Here is a 21,411-nt window from a genome sequence, read left to right as displayed (position 1 = left end):
TTCCAAAAGAAAGTTATACAAAATATAAACACCATATCAAAACTTTTCCCATAGTTATGCCATAGGGGATCTACCATAGAGATGTCAGGGAAGAGGAAGAAATACCTCTATCACTTTGTTTCACCCTTTTCTCACATGTAATCAAAATTATTATTATTCTCTGGAAGGGAAGAGGGGGGAGGTGAAAGTGAATGAGTGAACCTTACTATCATTGGATTTGGCTTAAAGAGGGAATAATATACACACTCAATTGGATATCTTCACTAGAGGAAAGTAGGGGGGAAGGGGATAAGGGATGGGGATGATAGAAGAGAGGACAAATTGGGGGAGGGGGTAGGCAGAAGCAAACACTTTTAAAAAGGAACAGGGTCAAAGGAGAAAATTGAATAAATGGTGGATGGGTTCACAACATGACTATTATGGAAGTGTTTTGCATAATGATACATGTATAACCTATATTGAATTGCTTGCCTTCTCAAGGAGGGAGGTGTGGAGGGGAAAAGGAAGAGAATTTGGAGCTTAACATTCTAAAAACAAATGTTAAAAACTATTTTTACATGCAACTGGGAAATAAGATATACAGGCAATGGGGTATAGAAATTTATCTTGCCCTAAGGGGAAAGGGGATAGGAGTGGGGTGACAGAAGGGAGGGAAGACTGGGGAAAGGGGCAGTCAGAATATATACCATCTTGGTATGGGAGTAGGGTAGAGATGGGGAGAAGATTTGTAACTCAAAATCTTGTGGAAATGAATGTTGAAAACTAAAAATAAATCAATCTTTTAAAAATACTATTATTCTCATTGCTTTTTTCCTATTATTTTAAACTTTTCTTCCATTATCTCATTTGCCCAATTCTCTTTTCATCTTTATGTATTTTCAAAAGTTGAGCCATTCTTCTCTTCTCCCTTCCCCTTATGCCATTTTCCTCTTCTTCCTTTTCCTTTTCTGATTTTTATTCCCTCAGGCAGGCCTTGCCATTCTGCCAGTATATGCTAGAATCACAGTATCTTTACCCAGACTTTTGTAAATCATCTTGATATCTATTTTTGTATTAGCGACATCATTGGTACATAGAACTTTCAGAGAATTCTGCTCCTGATTACTGAGGACCAGACAGAAGTCAGTCTTACCTCTGAATACACATTACCATTGAATAACCTAGACTAATCATGGGCTTTACCATTAAACAACCCAGATTAGTCACACTCTAATGAAAATGAAATATTTCTATTATTCTGTCATGGAAGTAAAATGATTTTAAGCAAACTTAAGCAAACCTGCTCAAACAGAAGTTAAGACAGCTCTAAGTTTTCAACAGCTATCCACTTATGTCTCCTAGACTTTAGGGTAGTAAGGGAAGATTCTGGGAAAATGGGACATCATTGACTTGATTGTTGATTTCTATTGTACTCCCCAGCTCTTCACCAGGTAACAGATGACATGAGATTTTTATTTTCCTTTCATCCCCATGCTTCATTTAAATATGACATGTTTAATTTTTGTTGCTTTGTACCTCTTTTGTATAAGGTACCAACCTGTCTGGAGCAATATACATATGCTGTATTTGAAAGCCAGAGGATATGGCTTTGAAAATCAGCTGTCTTTCTTTCTAACTTTTTGACCTTGAGCAACTCATGCCTCTGATTTCTCATCTATAAAGCAAATGACTAGGTTGGACTAGATGACTCCTGAGGTCCTTTACTGCTCTAAATCTATAATTGTGAATTATTAATAGAAGCACAAATACATACTATAACAACTCTGGCATTTTGCCTATCCACGAAATTTGACAAAAATTAATTTTTTAAATTGTAATAATCAATGCTGAAAAAAAATTATGGGAAGACAGGCATGATGATACATGATTGGTTGACTGTTCTGAGTCAGCTGTTCTGGATCTCAATTTGAAATTGTGCAAGTGACTAAATCGTCCATATCTTTTTACCCCACAATCATACTTGAAGCACACACTTTAAGGAAGTGAAAAGTAGAAACAAAGGTTATATAACAAAAATTCATGGTGGCACTTTTTGTCAAAGTAAAGAACTAGAAACAAAATGACTGTCTATTGATTGGAGAATGACTTTTTTAAATTGTTATATGAATGCAATTAAATATTGCTACACAGTTAGAAGTGGCAAATTTGAAGAATATAGAGAAACATGGGAAGATTTCTAGGAACTGATACAGAATTCAAAAAACAGAATAAAGGGAATGATATATAATAGTGACTACAGTAATGTAAATTTTTAAAAATCACTAAAAGGAAGTCAAGTAATTAATTGGAAAATGAGCAAAATCCTAATGAATAGATAATGAAATATATGTTGTTCCTCAGGGCAAAGAGATAGGGGATTTTTAGATCAGAATACAATATATAACATTAGTGATATACTTTTTTTCCCCCTTGTCCTTAGGAAAGGTTTAATCTAGGGGAAGGGTTTCTCCTCCACCCCCAGAGAAATGATTTGATGTAAACCCCCCAAAAATCTGATATATGATAATTCATGCTCATTTTGACAGTCCATGAATTTTTCTGCTTAGAAGACTTAAAAGAATTTATTTTTTTAAAAGTCTATGAACATTTGGAAGAAATAGTAAGAATAAATATATATTCTACAGAAGTTAACCCATCACTTATCTAACTAAATTCACATAAAATCTCCTCTCTTACCACTACCATCCCCACAAACAAACAAACCAAACACAACCTAGCATGATTTTCAGTAGATCTCAAAAATAATCAAAAAAATGTAATAACTTTATTTTTCCAAAGTGAACTGTTGTTTCCACAGGTCTAACAGTAGAATGAAAGTAAAGTAGCACTTTGCATTAAGATATCATGGTATAATTGAGTGCTCTTCAAAGTGAGTTTATGTATGTATGTGTACTTCAGGAAGTATATTACATGATCCATTGGGGTATAAAAAGGAAAGATTAAAACTTCTCTTTCAAATTTTATCTAAAAATAATAAATTAAAATAAATTTACTTTTAATTTAGAATACAATCATCCCTTGACATGGGCATCAATCCTTGTTGTGTATGTTAGCAGATGGCAGCATGTCATGTATGGTATATGAAGTATCCTGAGGGAAATGTGGAATTTACACACCATGGAAGTAAATAGCAATGTTCTCATTTATCCTTTCACTCACAGAATACTTTACATGTTCTGAGGTAAGTGTTTTTATATATTATATTTTAATTAAACTAATCCCACAAAACAGAAGTATTCCATACAAAGATTTCTACAAAGAAACTTGATTAAAAATGCTAATAATGTGAGTAAAAACAAGCAACAAGAAAATGGTGGAGTTGGTACTTCTATTACTAGCACAAGCACTTAATCAGCAGCATTATAATGTCAAAATAGTAACAATCTAGTCAAATCTAAAACAAATTTTATCAAAGTGTTCAAAACATCTGTTATTTGAAATATGGATTGTCATATACTGTAGGTAACAATGAGCCTCACCTTAGTATCTTGTGCCTTTATATATTAGTTAGTAGTTTCAATCCCTCATAATTAGCAAAACTTTTAAAAACTAGGTTTTTACTGCTAAAAATTATATAAATTTTTCACCTACAAAAATTCTCTTATCTGCATGTTTAAAAAAGTTAAAAATTATTATATATTAAAAAACAGAATGTTCTAATCTGTTCAAGAATTTTCCAATTGAAGATTTTAATAGGTTTTAAATCATTTATTAAAAATGCAAAAACTCAACACATCCAGATTAGTTTATAACAACTGATAGACATAGGGAAGAAGGACATTTTCTCACCAAATTTCAATGAAAACCTCTGCATAATTAATGGATCAGATTAAAAAAACCAATATCAGGATTTATTATCTGTAGTCAATGATACACTTCTTCCACTTATATCTGTGTGTCTTTGTGAATGATCTTTTTCAACCAATAGCCATGACAAAGTATCAAAATACATTTAACCACACCTGCAACAGTGTTGAAAGAAAACTTTTTTAAATGGTGAAACATATTTAATCATATTGAACTCACTAAAATTGTATAATTAATCACTAATTAAATTACCAAAAAAAATACTGAATTAGAAAAAAATAACAAAATTCATTTGGAAAAACAAAAGTCAGGAAGATCAAATGAACTAATGAAAAATAAGTAAAGGAAAAAGGTTTAGCAGTACCAGATTTTAACTATAAGACAATAATTGTCAAAAACTATTAATGATACGGTTTTAACAAGAAGAAGAAAAATGTTTTTGTACCATCAGTAAATAAAATAAAAATGTATTTTAAGATATTTATTTTATTATTATCTCACTTTCAAAATTTCTATTTGTATCATGTTTTATCATGTACACATTATATTTCTATATTAATTCATTTACATAATTTAGAAACTAGGACTGAGCTTACAAGGTTAGTAATATAGGGAAAACATGGATGAGTTACCTACTTGCAACCCATGGAAGTGGGCACCTTTTCTGAAACTTACAGTGTTAGAGAATTGCCTAGAACCCTCTAAGAGCAAGTCATTTGTCCAAACTCACTTGGCCAGAAGGTATCAAAGCCAGAACTTGAACCTAGGTCTTCCTATCTCTGAGGCCAGCTCTTGATCCACCACTCCCTCTTCCTCCAATTGTGATAATGTAATTTAATAATCCTTCTGGCCATTGGAGGTTTAAGTAGGAGGTATCAGGAAAGTGATAACTTCTGCAGATGAGCATTCCTAGTGGTTATTGCTTTGAAATCCTTTGATATAAAGTCTTCCTATAGGGAGCATGAGCTATATGTGATTTATTAGTAGAAACAGACAGATAAATGGATAGATGGATGGAGCATAAAGCTTTTAATTGATAGGGGTATTAAATCAAAAATGTTGGACACTAATGGTATAAAAAAGAGCACTAGATATGAAATCAGAAAATATTTGGATTCAAATTTAGGTCCCATTTTTACCAGTGGAATAACGATTAGCAAATGATTTAACTCTTCTGAGTCTCAGTTTCCTCATCTGTATGGTGGGGGTTATAATACTTGAACACACAGATGTTTAAAGAAAGGACTTTGCAAATGCTAAAGCATTTTAAAAAATGAGTTCTTTATTTTAAGCAGAGTTAAGCAAACAGAACTACAAGAGCTTGCTTCATCTAAATTTATCTCCTTATAATTTTGGTGATTATCTTCTGGTTTGCCAGCTGGATGTCATGGGAAATTCCAATAGTTGGCTCTCATTAGCTTAGGTCTCATAATATCATAGTTTTAAAGTTGTAAATGACTTTAAAGTGTCATATAGTCCAACCACTTCATTATACAGATGAGATAACTGAGGTCCAGAAATGTGAAGTAATTTGCCTGAGGCAATTTAAACCCTGGTTCTCTTACTCCAAATCTACTGTTCTCTCCAAGGGGCTTCTCTTCATTTAGAACTTAATCTGACAGACCCTGGGCATGTAGAAGGATTATGGTAGAATCGGTGCTTTGCCGGCTATCTCTAGTAGCTTTATTTATAATATTTCAATAAGTGGTGTTAGAAATTACCTAAAAAGGAGAGATGTCTCTATCACCAGGGCTTCCAAATACAAACAGATAACTCTTGATTCAAATAAGTGATTCATGCATGAATCCTTATTACAGTAGAGTAGAAAGAGTACTACGGTATTTGTGGGGAGAGAGTCTGAGATTAAATATTGGCTCTTGGGCAGACCTTAATCTTGGGAGGATCATTTTGCCTAATGGTGTCCCAGTTTCACCATCTGTAAAATGAAAGGTTTTATCTGGAAGATCTTTAATGCTCCTTCCAGTTTCAGATTTTATTGTGATACTCTTCCTGATTCTACTATTTCCACAAAATATTAGTATTGCCCAAAGGAACGATTTTGGCAAATAGTTTGGGGCAATGTGCTAAGAAATAAAATCATCGCCAAATATTTTATAAATATATTTTTGATGGAACAGTAACACCTGTAGAAGTCTTGTCACTTGACAATGACACACCTGATACACCAAGGGAAAGACACAGATTCTAATGACAGATCACAACATATTTGTTGCTATGATACCTTGAACAAATCAGTTGACATCCCTGGGCCTCAGCTTCTCGGGTTCTATAGGTTTCCCTTTGTGTTCAAAGATGAAATAGTTCACGGTATTATTATAAGAGATGAGCCTGAAAAAAAAAGAAAGAAAGAGTGATTCATAGGCCTTTCTACATCTTCAAAATGTGCTTTGGTTTGTGAAAAGCTGCTGTAAATGTAGGCACTTTGGTCTCCATAATGTTTTTGTTCAGCAAGAGTCATCCCATCTGTGATTGCTGGGTGCCAAGAGAATCTGTTAGTTGTTGCTATTTCCCAGCATGCCACAATTTGGCTGCTTTGCTTTAAATACTTTGGCGTGACCTTATAGAACAGTTTCTGTTCTCCTGATTTATAGGGGCCTCTTGTTTAAGATCCCAGTCCAATCATTTTTCAGTCATATCTGACTCTTTATAACCACATTTGTGGTTTTCTTGGCAAAAATACTGGGCTGGTTTGCCATGTCCCTCTCTAGCTCCCTTTACAGATGAGGAAACTGAGGCAAAAAGGGTTAAGTGATTTGCCCAGGGTCACAGAGGTAGTAAATGTCTGCGGCTGAATTTGAACTCAGGAAGATGAGTCTTCCTGCCTCTTTAAGATCACTTAGAAATGAATCTGTTCTCCAATAAAATTGTCCTTTAAAGCCTCATCATAGCAATAAATTGACCCTGGATTCTAAAAGTTCATGCCTGTTGAACATATGCTCTGGTGGGCCCTAATAAGCCAGAATGACTTTGAATGTGGACCTGGTAAAAATTTGATATATACCATCTGAGGAACAGATTAGCTAAGTTCAGAGATGTTTGTTGCTAGAAGGTAGCCCTTCAGATGAATGGATTTGGGGCAGTCATGCAAACTCGAAATGACCAATACTAAGGAAAGGACTGTTAACAATATACACAAATGGAACAAATAACCACCAGTGACATCATGGATCTTTCAAAATACAAAAATTTATTTCTGAAACTAATCCCTATGCTGCTCAGTAGAGTTTTGTCCTGTATTGATGTGAATTATGTATTCCAGGACTTGTCACAGTTTATCTTAGACAATTTGGTGTAGAGGAAATACCTCTGGACTTAAGAGTCAGAATGCCTTCTTCATTCAAGTCATGGCTCTGTATTTTGGAATTCTCCTGGTTCAGTTCCTGGCCTGGTCTCTTATTAACTACATAACATTGGGAAAACAATTTTACCTTTATGAACCTCATCTGCACAGTAGAGTTGTTACTTGTTCTACCTATCTCACAGAACTGCCATAAAAGTCAAAGATTAGATATAGATAATTATTGATTCGTAAACCACAAAGTATTATAGAAATGCAACCTACTGAACCACTGGTTAGGATGACAACTTGAAAGGTTATACAGAAACCCAACTCTCCTGCACAAAACTTAGAAAATATCTGAAAAGGATCCCCAAAATATCGATGATAAGGAAAACCAAAAAGAAACCAAATACCCAGGTCACATACCCAGGTCAGAATTACACACAAAAAAAGAGCAGCACAAAAAGAGAGAAGAGTCAGCACAAGCTCCTACAAATTAACTTGAAGTCAGCCAGAATTATGAGTAGAAAGGATAAAAGCCAACGAAAGCTTCAACAAAGAGGGAACCAAACCCAAATCCCAGCCCTGGCCTGATAAACCAGGAGTAAATGATGGAATTAGTCCCCATAGGTGGTACACTGGGAGACATGGCCTTGCAGTACATGTCTCAGATCACTGGGGGCCACAGCAGGAGATAGAGCAAATTAATCACCTGGGTGCCAGGGAAGGTGGGGTATCATGCAGGAAGTCTGGCACAAGTGTGATCTCCAGTATCTCACTGGAGCCTGTCAGGGAAATAGCAGGTAAGAAAACCAATTCCTCATTGGGGAATATAGATGGAGAGGAAGACAGAGACTGGTCAAAGCCAGAAAAAGTTGACCACCAGTAGACTGGCACAGAAGCCAGAGATTAAGAAAAAAGATGGAGCCAAATACCAACAAGTCTATTGAGATCAATAGACATGATCAATACTGGCACCCAAAATACAGAGGGAATAGCACAAAATAAGGCTTAATCAACATATCTAAGAGTGTTGGAGAAAATTATTCCATGAACAAAATTCGAGATGAAGAGAAGAGGCTAAAAGTATGAAAAAAATAGAAGAAAATATGAAATACTAATAAAATGAATAAAAATTATGCATTAAGAGAAGCCCAAGCATTAGTAAATCCAAAAGAAGAGAATAACCCCAACACAATGCCAAGCTGCACCTCAAAGGAAAGCCATAGTTTGGCCACAAAAAATACAAGAGTGACTGGAAGAAATGAAACAAGGTATTAAGAAAAGGAAGTTAAAATGAAATGAGAGCTCGAGAGGAAAAATTGAAAGGTAATTAAAAAAAAAAAGCTTAAAACAAAAGGTGGAAAAACTTCACTCTACTAGTGGACTCCCTGAAAAATAGAATGAAACAAATGGAATTTAGTGACTCCTTGAGACAACAAGAAATTCAGAAAAAAAGTTAAAAGATTTTGCCAAAATCAAAACACAAACCATCCAAAGAAAAGAAAAAAAAATACTTCAAGTAACCAGAAAGAAATAGTTCAAATACCAAGGAGTAACAATCAGGATCACACAAGACTATGAAGTAACTCTATAAAGGAGAAGGTTTTTTCTAAGGAGAAAGAAGAGAAAGATGAAGAGAGAAGAAGAAGGAATTGAAGGAAGTAGGAAGGGAGGAAGGGAGAAAGAGAGGCTTACAACTAAAAATAACTAAACCTGAAAAACTGATTATAATATGATGATATATTGAGTGGGGAGGGTGGGAATAGATATTTAATATAATAGAGGAATTTCAAGCATTCCTGATTAAAAGACAAGAGCTAAGTAGAAACTTTGAAATATCACACTAGGTTCATGGGTAACCTAGAAGGGTAAAAAAAAAATTGATAAAAATGAAGGGGATTAAATAGTGACAAACTGTATATATTTAAATAGGGTAGAGGAGACAACCTTTTAGAATATCAATATCACTGGGTCACAGAGGGAGGCAAATAAAACAAAGATGAACCCTGGGTCTTATTTTATTCTGTTGTTCTTAAAGAGAAAAGAAAAGGGAGGAGAAAGGGCATACATTAGATAAGAAATAAGAAAGAGGGAGGAATTTATTATTTAACATAAATGAGTTATATGTGAGTGGTGGGAGAAGGGGGAGGTGAAGATCTAACGACTTTGATCTTATCTGAACTGAATAAAAAAGTGTTGGGCAGCTAAATACCTCAGTGGATAGAATGCCAGGCCTGTAGTCAGGAAGACTTGGGTTCAAATCCAACCTCAGATATTTACTACATGTGTGGCCCTGAGCAAATCACTTAACTCTGGTTGCTTTAGCTTCCTTATCTGTAAAATAAACTGGAGAAGGAAATGGCAAACTGCTCCAGTATCTTTGCCAAGAAAACCCCAAATGGGGTCATGAAGAGTTGAACATGACTGAAATGACTCAACAACAAAAACAATGAACATATCTGTGTATATACACACAAAAACACAAAGAGTTTGGTGTAAAAACACATTAAATTTTTCAATGAAATATATGGTGACTGGGAAAGGCAGAGGGAGCTTAATAAAAAACAATAGAGTCAGAGAAGGAATAGTCACAAGCAAAAGAAACTTCAATTTTCAAAGGGGAACAGAGAACAAGAAGGTACAATAACCAAGATTAGGAAATGAGCTAGGCAAAAACAACACGGACAGAAGAGTACAAAAAGACCACTATAATTACAGAATAAAGTTTTTATTAGATTATTTCTTCTCATCAACCCCTTCTTTGGAAAGAGGAGGAGAAAAGGAAAAAGAATGAAACATATAAGGGATTAGATGGAAGGAATATACCACAAGCATAAGAATGAATATGAATGGAATGAATTTTTGGATAAAATTAGCACATTAAAATATAAAGATTCAGACAGCATTAAAAATGAGGTGCTAGAGTAGAACTTATTATTGATAAGGAGATAGCAATCATGATCTCAAACAAGACAATAATAAAAATAGACATAATTAAAAGAGACAGACAAGAAAATTACATTATGCTTAAAGACAACATATATAATTAAAGAATGTTAATATTTAATATGCATGGGCTGATTATTATAGCATTTAAATACTTAAAGGAAAATTAATTTAGTTACATGGAGAAATAAACAGAAAAACTGTAATACTGGGAAAGTGTGATGTGCCATTTTCAGACGTAGACAAATCTAACAAAAATAAAATAAGAAAGAAGTTAAGGACATGGTAGATTGTTGGTGGTTACCAAATGGGAATGTAAAGGAATATGCCTATTCTTGACTTTACTAGGCACCTTTAGAAAAAATTGACTATGTAAGAAGGCACAAAGTACCTCATAAACAAATACAGAAAAGCACAAATATTAGAAACATTCCATACTGACCAAAATACAATGAAAAGTATAGTTAATAAGAGACCTTTGAAGGAAAGATTGACATCTAAATGTAGACTAACTGATTTAATCTGAAAGAATTGGCAAATCAAAGAACAAATCATAGAAAGAAAAGATAATTTCATTAAAGAGAATTACAATGAGGAAAATATAACAGAATTTGTGTATGTAGCCAAAATAATTCTTAGAAGAGAATTTGTAATTCTTTAACAAAATAGAAGAAGAATAAAGCAATTAATTGGAATGAATAAAAGTGGGAGGTGTTATGGTAATTAGGGTGGGACTTTTTTGCTATTCTCTTTTGGAATGCTAAGGCCATCAAGTGCCTTTAATGAGTCTTGCCTTTGTTTGAATGAGGCAGGTAAAGTGGGACCCTTTTGTCCTTTATTTTGGAGTGCCCCAGGGCCCTGGGTCTTGTATGTAAGTTCAGAGGTTGGTGTTTTGTTTTGGGGGCTCACTCACTGAAAAAGTATTGTGTGATTTGGCCAGATGAGACTCTGGTTAGCCATTAAGGAGCCCTCCAGCTTTGAAAACCCAGATGCTGTACTTCTCTCTCTCTCTCTGGTAACTGTGTATGTATTGCTGTGGTCAGACAGATAGAAGGCTGCCTGTTGATTTGTGTTATTTTGCTCTGTTTATAATTTCTACTTGTAATTTCTGTTTATATTTGCTCTGAAGTTCAGGGTGCTGACTGTTTCCCCTGAACTAAGTAAATTATGTATGTATGTTTAATTAAATTGAGTTTGTAAACCCCTGAAAGTTGCTTTCCTTAGAAAAGCAGATCAAAGAACCTGTGCTAGCAGTCCCCCTGTGTGCTGGTGTTATTAGTCTTACAGAACCACAGTAGCTGCAAGCAGCATTGTTGTTACAGGAGGACACACATATAAAAATATTCATAACACTTTTGTCATAGTAAAGAACAGAAAAGATGGGTGTCCATCAACTGGGGAATCACTGAATAAATTTTGATATATGAATGGAATTATTTGTTATTAAGCCCTAAGAAATGATGAAAAAGGTAGTTCAGAAAAACCTATAAAATGATTCAGAATGAAATATAATCAAGAGAACTATTTCTACAATGACTTCACCATTATAAAGGAAAATAATTGTGAGATACACACATATGTGTATATGTTTGCATATATGTAAAATCAATGCAACTTTCAATCATAAATCTATAGGATTAATGATTAATCATTATTCCAACCTCTTGACAGAGCAGTAATGGATTTGATGTTCAAAATAAGCAATACCTTTTCAAACATGGCCAATGTGTCACTTTGTTTTTCATGACAATGGTTATTTGTTACAAAGGAGGGTTTAATTTATTTTGCAAGAGGAAATAAATAGTTGAAAAATAGTAAAGTAATGATAATTCTACTTTTAAGAGGAAGAAAAGAAAGTAAAGAGTGTTAACTAGTTATTAAAAATAAACAGAAGAGAGAAAAAAATTCATAGGGGACACAGACAATACAAAAAGAACTATGCAAAATTTGAAATTTGGTCTCCAAAATCTAGAGTCATAGTTTCATGTATATTTTCCTTCCTTTGTATAGAGAAATGTGTATAGAAAAATGTTCATGTCTGTTGATGTTTCTCAAGTTCATAATAATGAAAAAGAAAATTAAAATCAATGAATTAATGTAAGTCATTGTCTTTGATAACAATGACCTTTAGTTTGTGAGATTTTTCAAAATTCCCTGATTTGATGACCATTTTTTATCCAAATTCATGGTTTTGTCAGTGTGTGGATTGATATAGATTATGATATAGAAACTCTCTCCACAGATGCAGTTTATAGAAATAGATGCTTGTGAGACTGAGAGATTAAGTAACTTACTCACCATCATACAGTCACTATGTATCAAAAGCAGGACTTGAATTCTATTCTTTCTCTTTCCAAAGCCAGTCCACTAACCCAGTGGCCAGCCCCATGTACATTAGTAATGAAACCATTTGAGAAGATAGCTATGTAGCTTGCGGCAATAGTAATGTTTGGCATTACCATTGTCTTATAGACTTCATTGTCTCTGTGCATTGATGCAATAAAACATTCAATCAGACATTTTCCCTCACTTGCTTTGTGTTTTTCCAGTGTATCCCTAGAGAATATACTAGTGGGTTGCTAAATTTGAGGAAAGTTTTCAATTCTGTATTTGTTGATGAAATTGTTTACTGGCCAGAGGACTTAAAACCCTCAATTTCTTTATACATTATCAATCTGCAGTACTCTGCTAACTCTATAAAGTGAACCATGGTCTATTACATGTTCTTATGCCTTGTCTCTGCCACTTATGACTTGTATGACCTTGGACAAATTAATCGTTTTCACAGCAGCCTCAGTTTCTTCATGGTCTGCTCTTGGCAAGGAAACCTACTAAGTAGCCTCCAGAGTCTAAACCACATAATGGTGTGGTAAATACAGTATGGAGGTCTTGATATGATTGATATGCCTCCTCCCTAGATCAACTTTTTAAAAATTCATTCATTTTCTTGTTTTCTCTCATCAATGCCTTTGGTTTTCCCAGAAACAAGTGGTTTTTTAGAGTCCTGTAAAAAGGATATTGCTTGTAATAGACAGCTAGGTGGCACAGTGGATAAAGTGCTGATATTTTAAATTGTGAATTCCTTGAGGGTAGGACCTGTCTTTTAACTCTTTTGTATCTTCAGTGTTTTAGCACAGTTGTTGGTCAGTCAGTTCAGCAACTCTTTGTGACTCCATTTGGGAGCTTTCTTGGCAAAGATACTGGAGTGGTTTGCCATTTTCTCCTCTAGCTCATTTTACAGATGAGGAACTGAGGCAATAGAGTCAGATGACTTGCCCAGGGTTACACAGCTAGTAAATATCTGAGGTTGGATTTGAACTCAAGGGAAGATAAGTTTTCCTGGTTTCAGGCCCAGCACTCTATCCATTGTGCCATCTAGCTGCCCTATAAACATTTGTTGACTAACTGACCTGGAATTAGGAACACCTGAGTTCAAATCTTGCCTCAGACATTTAATATCTATGTGTCCCTGGGCAAGTAATTTAACCTCTCAGACTCAGTTTCTTCACCTGTAAAATTATGATGCTAATTTTATCAAGGAGGATCAAATGAGGCGGCATATGAAAACTACTTTGAAAACCTTAAAGTGCTATATAAATGCTGGCTATTCATATATTTATAAAATCGCAGTAAATTTCACAAAGCTAGGAGTAAGAGCTAATACGCTGATGACAAAAATTTCATTCAAAGAGACATCAACAAGCTGGAATAAAAGACAAATCTAATAAGATTAAATTTAATAAAGATAAAATAAAGTCATACACATTGGTTCAAAAATCATTTATGCATGTACAAGAAAGGGGAGATATGACTAGGCAGTACTTTCTATTTGGAAAAAAAACCAGAGGGATTTTATTTTACTGCAAGCTTACTATAAAACAACAACATCATGACAGCCAAAAAAGCCAAATCAATTTTTTTTTTATTGGAGGAGGAGGATTGTCATTGAGATAGGGAAACCCCTTCCACTAAAGAGGATGAGAATTTTCCTTACTTATACTTATAATCTTAGATTGTCTGGAGTCACTGCCCATACAGATATAGTCATCATGTGTCACAGGTTGAACTTGAAACATCTTGATTTTAAAATTAGTTCTCTGTCTGCTCTAGGCTGCAGTAATGCTTTCATTATAGTGTTCAGGAGAGAGAGTATGTTCTATTCTGACCAGACCTCATCTAGAGGATAATGTTCTGTTCCAGATTCCATGTTTTAGAATGGACATTTGCAAACATAATTGTGTCCAGAGGAAGGTGATGGGGAAGTTGTGGGGATGGAAGGACTCAACACCATGTCCTAAACCTCAATTGAAGGAATTGGTGATCTTTATTCTAAAAAAGAGAAAATTAAGAGGGAACATTACCACTGTTTTCAAGTGCTTGAAAGGCTGTCGTATGGAAGGTGAATCATATTTATTGCACTTGAGCCCAAAACCAACAGTGAACAGAAGACAAAGTTCAACACAATAGAAAAACCTTCTTAATAACTAGAACTCTCCAAAAATGGAATGGAAAGCATTGAGAGGTAGTCAGTTCCCTCAAGGAAGTTGTTCAAGTACAGTAAGATAACTATTTACTGGGAATGTTGTGAAGGTGATTTATATTTTAGACAGAAACTAAACTGGATACGATCTGCGGCCATCCCTTACAACTAAAATTCTATGATCCTATGAAGAGTTCATATTGATACAATCATAGTGGATTCCAGCCCTAAATGTTGTTGAACAGGTTTCTCCAGTAAAGCTCCTAAAGCATGATTTTCCAATTAAATAAATCTTTTAGTGGCAAGAAAGTACTTTAATTGTTATCATACTATATATATTCACGCTAGTGAAATTTCTGGCCCATTCTGTTCATCTTGCCTTCTTCCTTTCTTAGGTCACACTCAAATGGAAACTTCAGGGAATCAGAGACAACAGGTCACTGACTTCGATTTTAGGGTCTTTATTTGACTTCTGGCAGATGAATGTCTCTATATCACAAGAAGGAACATCTATATAAGTGTTTTTTAGCTCTGCACCATAGGGATGAGGGTGCACGTCTATGAAAACCCAACTATACTATCAGAACCCCTATTAAACTGTAAACTCCTTGAGAGTTTACAGTGGTTTCTTATTGAAACTCCCTCTTCATTGTGTCACACATGCTCTATATAGGAGCTGTTTTGGAACCTGAGACGAGGCATGAAAAGTGCCTAAGGCCAGTATCAGAGCAGCCAAAAAAGTTAATCAAATCATTTTTAGTGAAGAAGAAGGATTATCATTGATACAGGAAACTCCAGATAAAGAAACCCTTTCTACCAAAGCAGATCACTTATAGTCCCACAGCAGAAAATCAAATTTTTAAGATAAATTCAGTTGGGGGTAGAGGAAGAGGGTAGGGTCAAGCCAAGGTAGAACTCACCTGGAGTGAAACCATGGGGGTTCAGGGAAAGAAAGTATACTGTTAGCTTGCTAGGTGCATGGCTAGGTGATACAATGGGTAGAATACTGTACTTGAAGTTAGAAAGACCTGAGTTCAAATACTGCCTCAGATATTTACTAGCTGTGTGACCCTAGACAAGTTATTTAATCCTCCTCAGACAGCTTTCTCATCTGTAAAATTGGGGTAATGATACCTCACAAGGTTATTGTGAGGATTAATGAGATTTTATATGTATGTATATAAAATGTGTGTGTGTGTATATATATATATATACATATATATACATACGTGTGTGTAGAGTTCTTTTAAAATAGTCAAGTGATATAAAAATGCCAGCCAGTATTATCACCATCATCATCATCATCATCATCATCATTATCACCACTACTACTACTATTACTACTACTACTAAAGTGATTTTATAGCTCTCTAAATTTCAACACCCTGGGATTCAGCCCCCCAGTTGCCAAGTACAGCTATGACTCTTCTCTGAACATAATATGCATTTGATGTTTGTTGACTTGTGAATGATGACAAGGAGATAAAAGAATTACTTGTAGCTCTTCATTTTCTTCAAGTCACATTTAGTATCTCTCACAGTGTACCTTTACTCAAACTGCTCATACCTTCCAAGCATAAGGGACACCAGTTACATAAGGCACTGGAAGTGCTTGGAAAGAAAGCTCTATAGTTGGTCTTTACAGAAAAGGCCAATTCCCATGTGGCTTCTCCTAGGAGTTTCCCCTGTCATGATTGACATTGCAGTGCTTTTCACAATAGCTTTTTTTTTTTAATTCTATATTTACGTGGCGCATTTCTTCCAAATCGTTAGAAGTACTTTATTCTGAAATTGCTAAAAACCACACTAGCCTGGTAAATTGAAATATACTCTTATCCCATTTTTCCATATGGGAAAAAGGAAGGCACTGAGAGGCAAAGCAATTTCTAGGAGCCAAACTGAAGTATCAAGAGAGAATTACAGTTTTAGTCTCATGGGCCCCAGTTCTATCCACTGGCCATTAAATCTGCATGTGTCTATGGTATTTAAGGTACTGTAACAAAAACTAGATGAAATAGAAGGCAAATATACAAAAATAATCAAGCTGGGGGAAAGAAATCATTGGAGTAAACGCAAAGGCATTATTTGAAGAGAAAGTGCATTTAAGACAAGGAAATTAAAGAGCTTTTGACTACTTGATATGCAAAGGTATATTGCCCTCCCTACCAGAATTTATTAACTATGAATTTATTCCCCCTCTCATGTGCTAATCTTTAATTTAAATTTTAGCCATATTTATGAAGTTTAATGTTTTGAGCAAATAATCCTATTTTGAACTAGTTATCCTTTAGTTTCAAAATTACTTTTAATATTTCTATGTATAGACTGGCACCACAAGTCACCACCATGACTACATCATCATCTTGGATTTTTTATTCAGGCACACTCTGGATCTCATGTAATTAGCATGGTTGCAAAAATTAAAGTGGCATTTTTGTACTTATACAAAATGTCACAAATTGCTATATGGAAAAAAAGGCTAAAATTAGAATATTGCCCTCATCCTAGTTCCCTATTCACTCAAATACTACCTCTTTATAATTCATGCCCCTCAAGAGAATTGCAGAGGGTACCTCCCATTAGAATAAGAAAAGTTATTAGCTCCTTAAATGTAGATTAGCGTGGAAGAATAGATTCACTCTGATGCTCCTAATTTTGATTTCATCAAGGTCTCAAAGACTTTGATCTCATGTCATAACTTCATCAGTGTCTTTTTTTCTGACTCTATCAATACCTTGGATCCTACAGTAATGTTTTCTGATGTACAAAGTGGGAAATGACATTGTCCATCTAAACTAACCTGGGAAATGTGGATTTGTGATAGAATCAAAATTGAAATTCAAGAACCTCTTTTGTTTGACCTTTTTGATTGCAACAATGGTCTTAATGAAAGGGCAGACTCACATAAATTAAAGGGAATAGAGTGATCTTAATGTCTATGCATATTATATAAGAGACAGGATGCATATAAATTACTAATGCATGAACTAATGCATATAAATGAACCACTAATCATGACTAGACACTCAAACTTTTCTCAAATTGATAGCATGAGCAAAGCTCTGTCTAGAATATGAACTCTGTATACACTTTAAAGCTGATTACAGTAAACCATATGTCTCCTTAGATTCCTTCCTCACTAAGAAGTATAATAGGCACCACAGAGGAGAATTTGAAGCTAATAAAACCAACCTAAGTGTCAAAGATCTTGCATGTACTTGAATAGCAAATGCTAGTCATTTAAATAAAAATAAAATGCTCCAGATTTTGTGTCAACCAGGACTATGGATAGTTCCAAATACTTTACATGTCTCTTTCAACATCTATCAAAATTATTCAAATTTTTTTTTTCACCAAACCAGAATTAATTTTGAAATATGTTCTGGAAAGAATCTATCTTTCTCTGGAGGGAGTAAGGTGGGAGTTTTTATTCTTTTTTAAACAAAGTTAGGGAATGTATGGGAGTAGTAATATCACATCATTCCTAAGATTTATCCATAATTCAGTGTAATATTTGCCAATATGTAGGTAATGACCATGGATAGATTTTTTTTTTGGGGGGGGGTTCAGTCATTTCAGTTGGGTATGACTTCATGATCCCATTTGAGGTTTTCTTGGCAAAGATACTGAAATGGTTTGCCATCGTATGTCATGCTAGGGGCTTAAACTGAGTTCAAAATCTTTAGGGACCTTTGAAAACTGAATGTAGTTTAAGAGTGCTTTGTGTTTTCTAGCCATCAGCATCTGATTTTGATGCAGATTAAACCTCACCCAAAAGCAATTTTGCAAGCTCTTCTTTACATCTCATAATTTCACTTTATTTCCCTTTTCAATTATTTTCTTTAATTCCTATGAGCAACAGTGTTATGACTGGCTTCCTTTACAAGCTGCTGGAGATGATATACTGTATTATGTAGCCATCCCTAAATACTCCAGGCTTATAGGGGAAATCTGCAAGACCACAAATGTCTTTTCTAGAGAAAACCTTTATTAACATCTACCCAGCAATCCTCTGAACTACATAAACAACCTTTGTATTGATCTTCTAAGTTATGGTAATGCTACATTAGCATTTATTTCTCTTGATACATATTTAAACAAATTTCTTTTACGCTAGTAATTACCTGGTAATGCTGAATCAATCTGTAAAATGTGTTTCTAGGATGGCTGCAGAAAATCTTGTAAGAGTTTCCCTTTGCACAGCCAGCATTGCTTACAGTATAAGTCTGCTGGACTGTTACCTGGCATCATAGAACAAGGAGACAGATACAAGTCACATTTGACTGAGTCAGTGTATATACTGGCATCAAGACAAGATACTTCCTAATATAATCTTTGGATTTATGGCTGATATTCAGAAACTCTAATATTTTTCCCAATTAATTTGCAAACAGAAGGAAAATTGTTTGCCTGAATTTGTATTTAAAACCTTTGCCCTCTGTGGTTCACCTGGAATTAGAGACTATGAAATCTCAACAATTATTTCTTTGTGATATAAATGATCCTGGTCTTAAACCTTTAATTAATCACAGCTACATACTCAACTTATCATCAGTTGTTATAATAGATTAATTACTTTTAAGTCCTAATATAATATTAAGTACTGACATTTTCTCCAATTTCTGAAAATGTGAAAAGATGAAGTCTAAAATTTTATCTCCCATTTAAAAAGCTGCATATTTCTGATAGGCATTGCAATACAAATGCTTTTCATTGAATGTAGTCTTTTAATTAAAATGTATGGTAGTTAACTGGACAGTTTCTATACAGATGAATGCTTACTGATATCATCTTCTATATTTAGAGAGATGATCTTTCCAAGAGGAAAATAGACAGCCAATGAGGAGAATCCCATCAAAAGAGAGGTAAGTTACTATGGTTACTTTTCAAGGGCTTAAGTAACAGTGAAAAGGTGCTCCAAGCCAAATGGACCCATTCCAGAGCAGGACCATGACTATAGCATGTATTTAGACTACACATAGCAGCTAAATCAGCTTGGGGCTACACTCTGTCATTCCAGCATGACCTGCATGCATTCCACGGGTTGCTGGCTGCCTTGAGTCTCCCAGCAGCACACAGACAGCGCTGCAAAGTCAAATGGGTTGGCGGAGGGAGAGGGGATTTAAAGAAAAAAAAAGGAAAAACTTCTTCCAAAACCAAACCTAACAATAACGTGCAGGGTTCTCCACATGAACCAGTCTTGGTTATTTACGAATAGGATAATGCTCTATATAGCCTAGGAGAAGCTCTGACTTTCCAGCAGAGGTCCCAAACAACATCCCTAGCTCTCCTAGCAAACCAAAAGGTGGCTTGGCTAAGCCAAAGGTAATACCTAGAGAGCAATAAGGAGCTGACTGACATACCTTGCAAGCAGGGGCCACCAACCAGGAGTCAGATACGTCCACCTGTTTTGCAAAGATATAGGTGCTCTCCTTGTATTTTGCGTTTGCACTCTACTGTCTTGCTTCGACTGGGGCTCTTGCTCTTCCGGCTGACTTGGACATAGGCAGCAGTCCAGTCGCAGCAACGCCAGTGGAGGGGGCAGCGCGGCGGCGGCGGCAGCAGCGGCAGTACCAGCAGCGTGGACTCACAGCCCTTGGCTCCTGCAGGTTCTTTCAGTCACTGAAGCCTAGCTCCCCTCCCCTCCCTTAGAGCAGGAGGCGGACTCCCAGCTGTTCTCTTCTCGTATTGGACCAGAGGGAGCAGATGTTACCCCGTTGCTAGGAGAGTTGCTAGGAGGTGATGACGCCCCTCAGCATCTCAGAAGCAACTTGTGTAGGTTTGATTTTTTGGCCTGGGGTACCCGAGTAGAGCTCAGGCAGGAAACACGGGGTGGAGAATGGGAACGAACAGGCAGAAATGGGAGTAAAGGTAGTGACTGCCTGGGACGAGGAGGAAATTTAAAGCTGAAAAGCGGGAAGTTGGATATGAGATGGAGGAAGGGACTAGCTGCTTAAATCGGGCTTGGGGCTGAAAATGCAAGGAATCTAGAGCTTTTAAAAATGCAGGGATCTAGTGGGAAAGGAAGATAGTGGAGGGGATGGGATAGAGAAATTTACGCTTGCTAGACGACTACCAGGGCGACCAACACCAGAAGTGTTTGGCCTAACCAGGCAGTCAAGAAAACCTACTGAATCCTCAGCCCCGCACCCCAGAGTGGGATTGTTCTCTCCATCCGTAAATGGAGACAAGAGGTATCTTCTCTTCAGCTTCAGCGGGGCCCCGAGTGAGATGCAGGATCCAAAGCGATCCTCTGGGAAAACCTCATAGTGTATCGGCTCTACCACACGCCCGGCCCCAGGCGCCTCCTAGGCCCCTAGAGTCGGTTCCTGAGTCTAGAGAGATTGTCCCTGGGGAGTCTTGCTGTCAGGCCTGGGGAGGACAGGCACACTTCAGGGAAGGCTCAGTTTGGGTGATTTGTCCCAGGCACTAAAGGAGAGGGAAACTAGGAAGGAGGTGGGGAGGGGGTTAAGAAAGGAAGAAAGGGGAGGGAAGAGATAGAGAGGAAGGGGAGGAATGTAGTGGCGAGGGGGCTGCCCAGGAAGTGGGGAGTAGTTGCAGAATCTGGTGGTTCTGAACCTCCAAAATGTAGGGGAAAGACAGAGAGAACAAGAGAGAAAGTGATGGAGACAAACAGAAACACGGACTGAGACAGCAACAGACAGAGAAAGAAACACAATAAGAGAAAGGGAGTGGGTGAAGAGAGAGACACAGAGACAGAGACACAGAGAGACAGAGACAGACAGAGAGAGACACAGACAGAGAGACAGAGACAGAGAGACAGACAGAGACAGAGGCAGAGAGAGACACACAAAGACAGAGACAGACAGAGAGGCACAGAGAGACAGAGAGAGACAGACAGACAGACAGAGAC

The 21,411-nt window shown here is 36.1% G+C and overlaps 1 long non-coding RNA gene across 1 annotated transcript in view; it reads right to left on the bottom strand.

Annotated features, from left to right (window-relative positions):
- LOC118830174 overlaps positions 1-20,176 on the bottom strand; it is a 42,672-nt gene extending 22,496 nt beyond the window's left edge. Inside the window, exons 1-2 of the long non-coding RNA XR_005009005.1 lie at positions 19,901-20,176; positions 6,050-6,156 (exon numbers count right to left, since the gene is read on the bottom strand). This is a non-coding gene — a long non-coding RNA (uncharacterized LOC118830174). The remainder of the gene's footprint in view (positions 1-6,049; positions 6,157-19,900) is intronic.
- Between the last annotated feature and the right edge of the window lie 1,235 nt (positions 20,177-21,411).

This window comes from Trichosurus vulpecula, chromosome 8 (assembly GCF_011100635.1).
Source record: "Trichosurus vulpecula isolate mTriVul1 chromosome 8, mTriVul1.pri, whole genome shotgun sequence".
Lineage (NCBI taxonomy): Eukaryota > Metazoa > Chordata > Mammalia > Diprotodontia > Phalangeridae > Trichosurus > Trichosurus vulpecula.
Note: the sequence above shows the minus strand (reverse complement) of the source record. Positions and strands in the feature narration are given on the sequence as shown.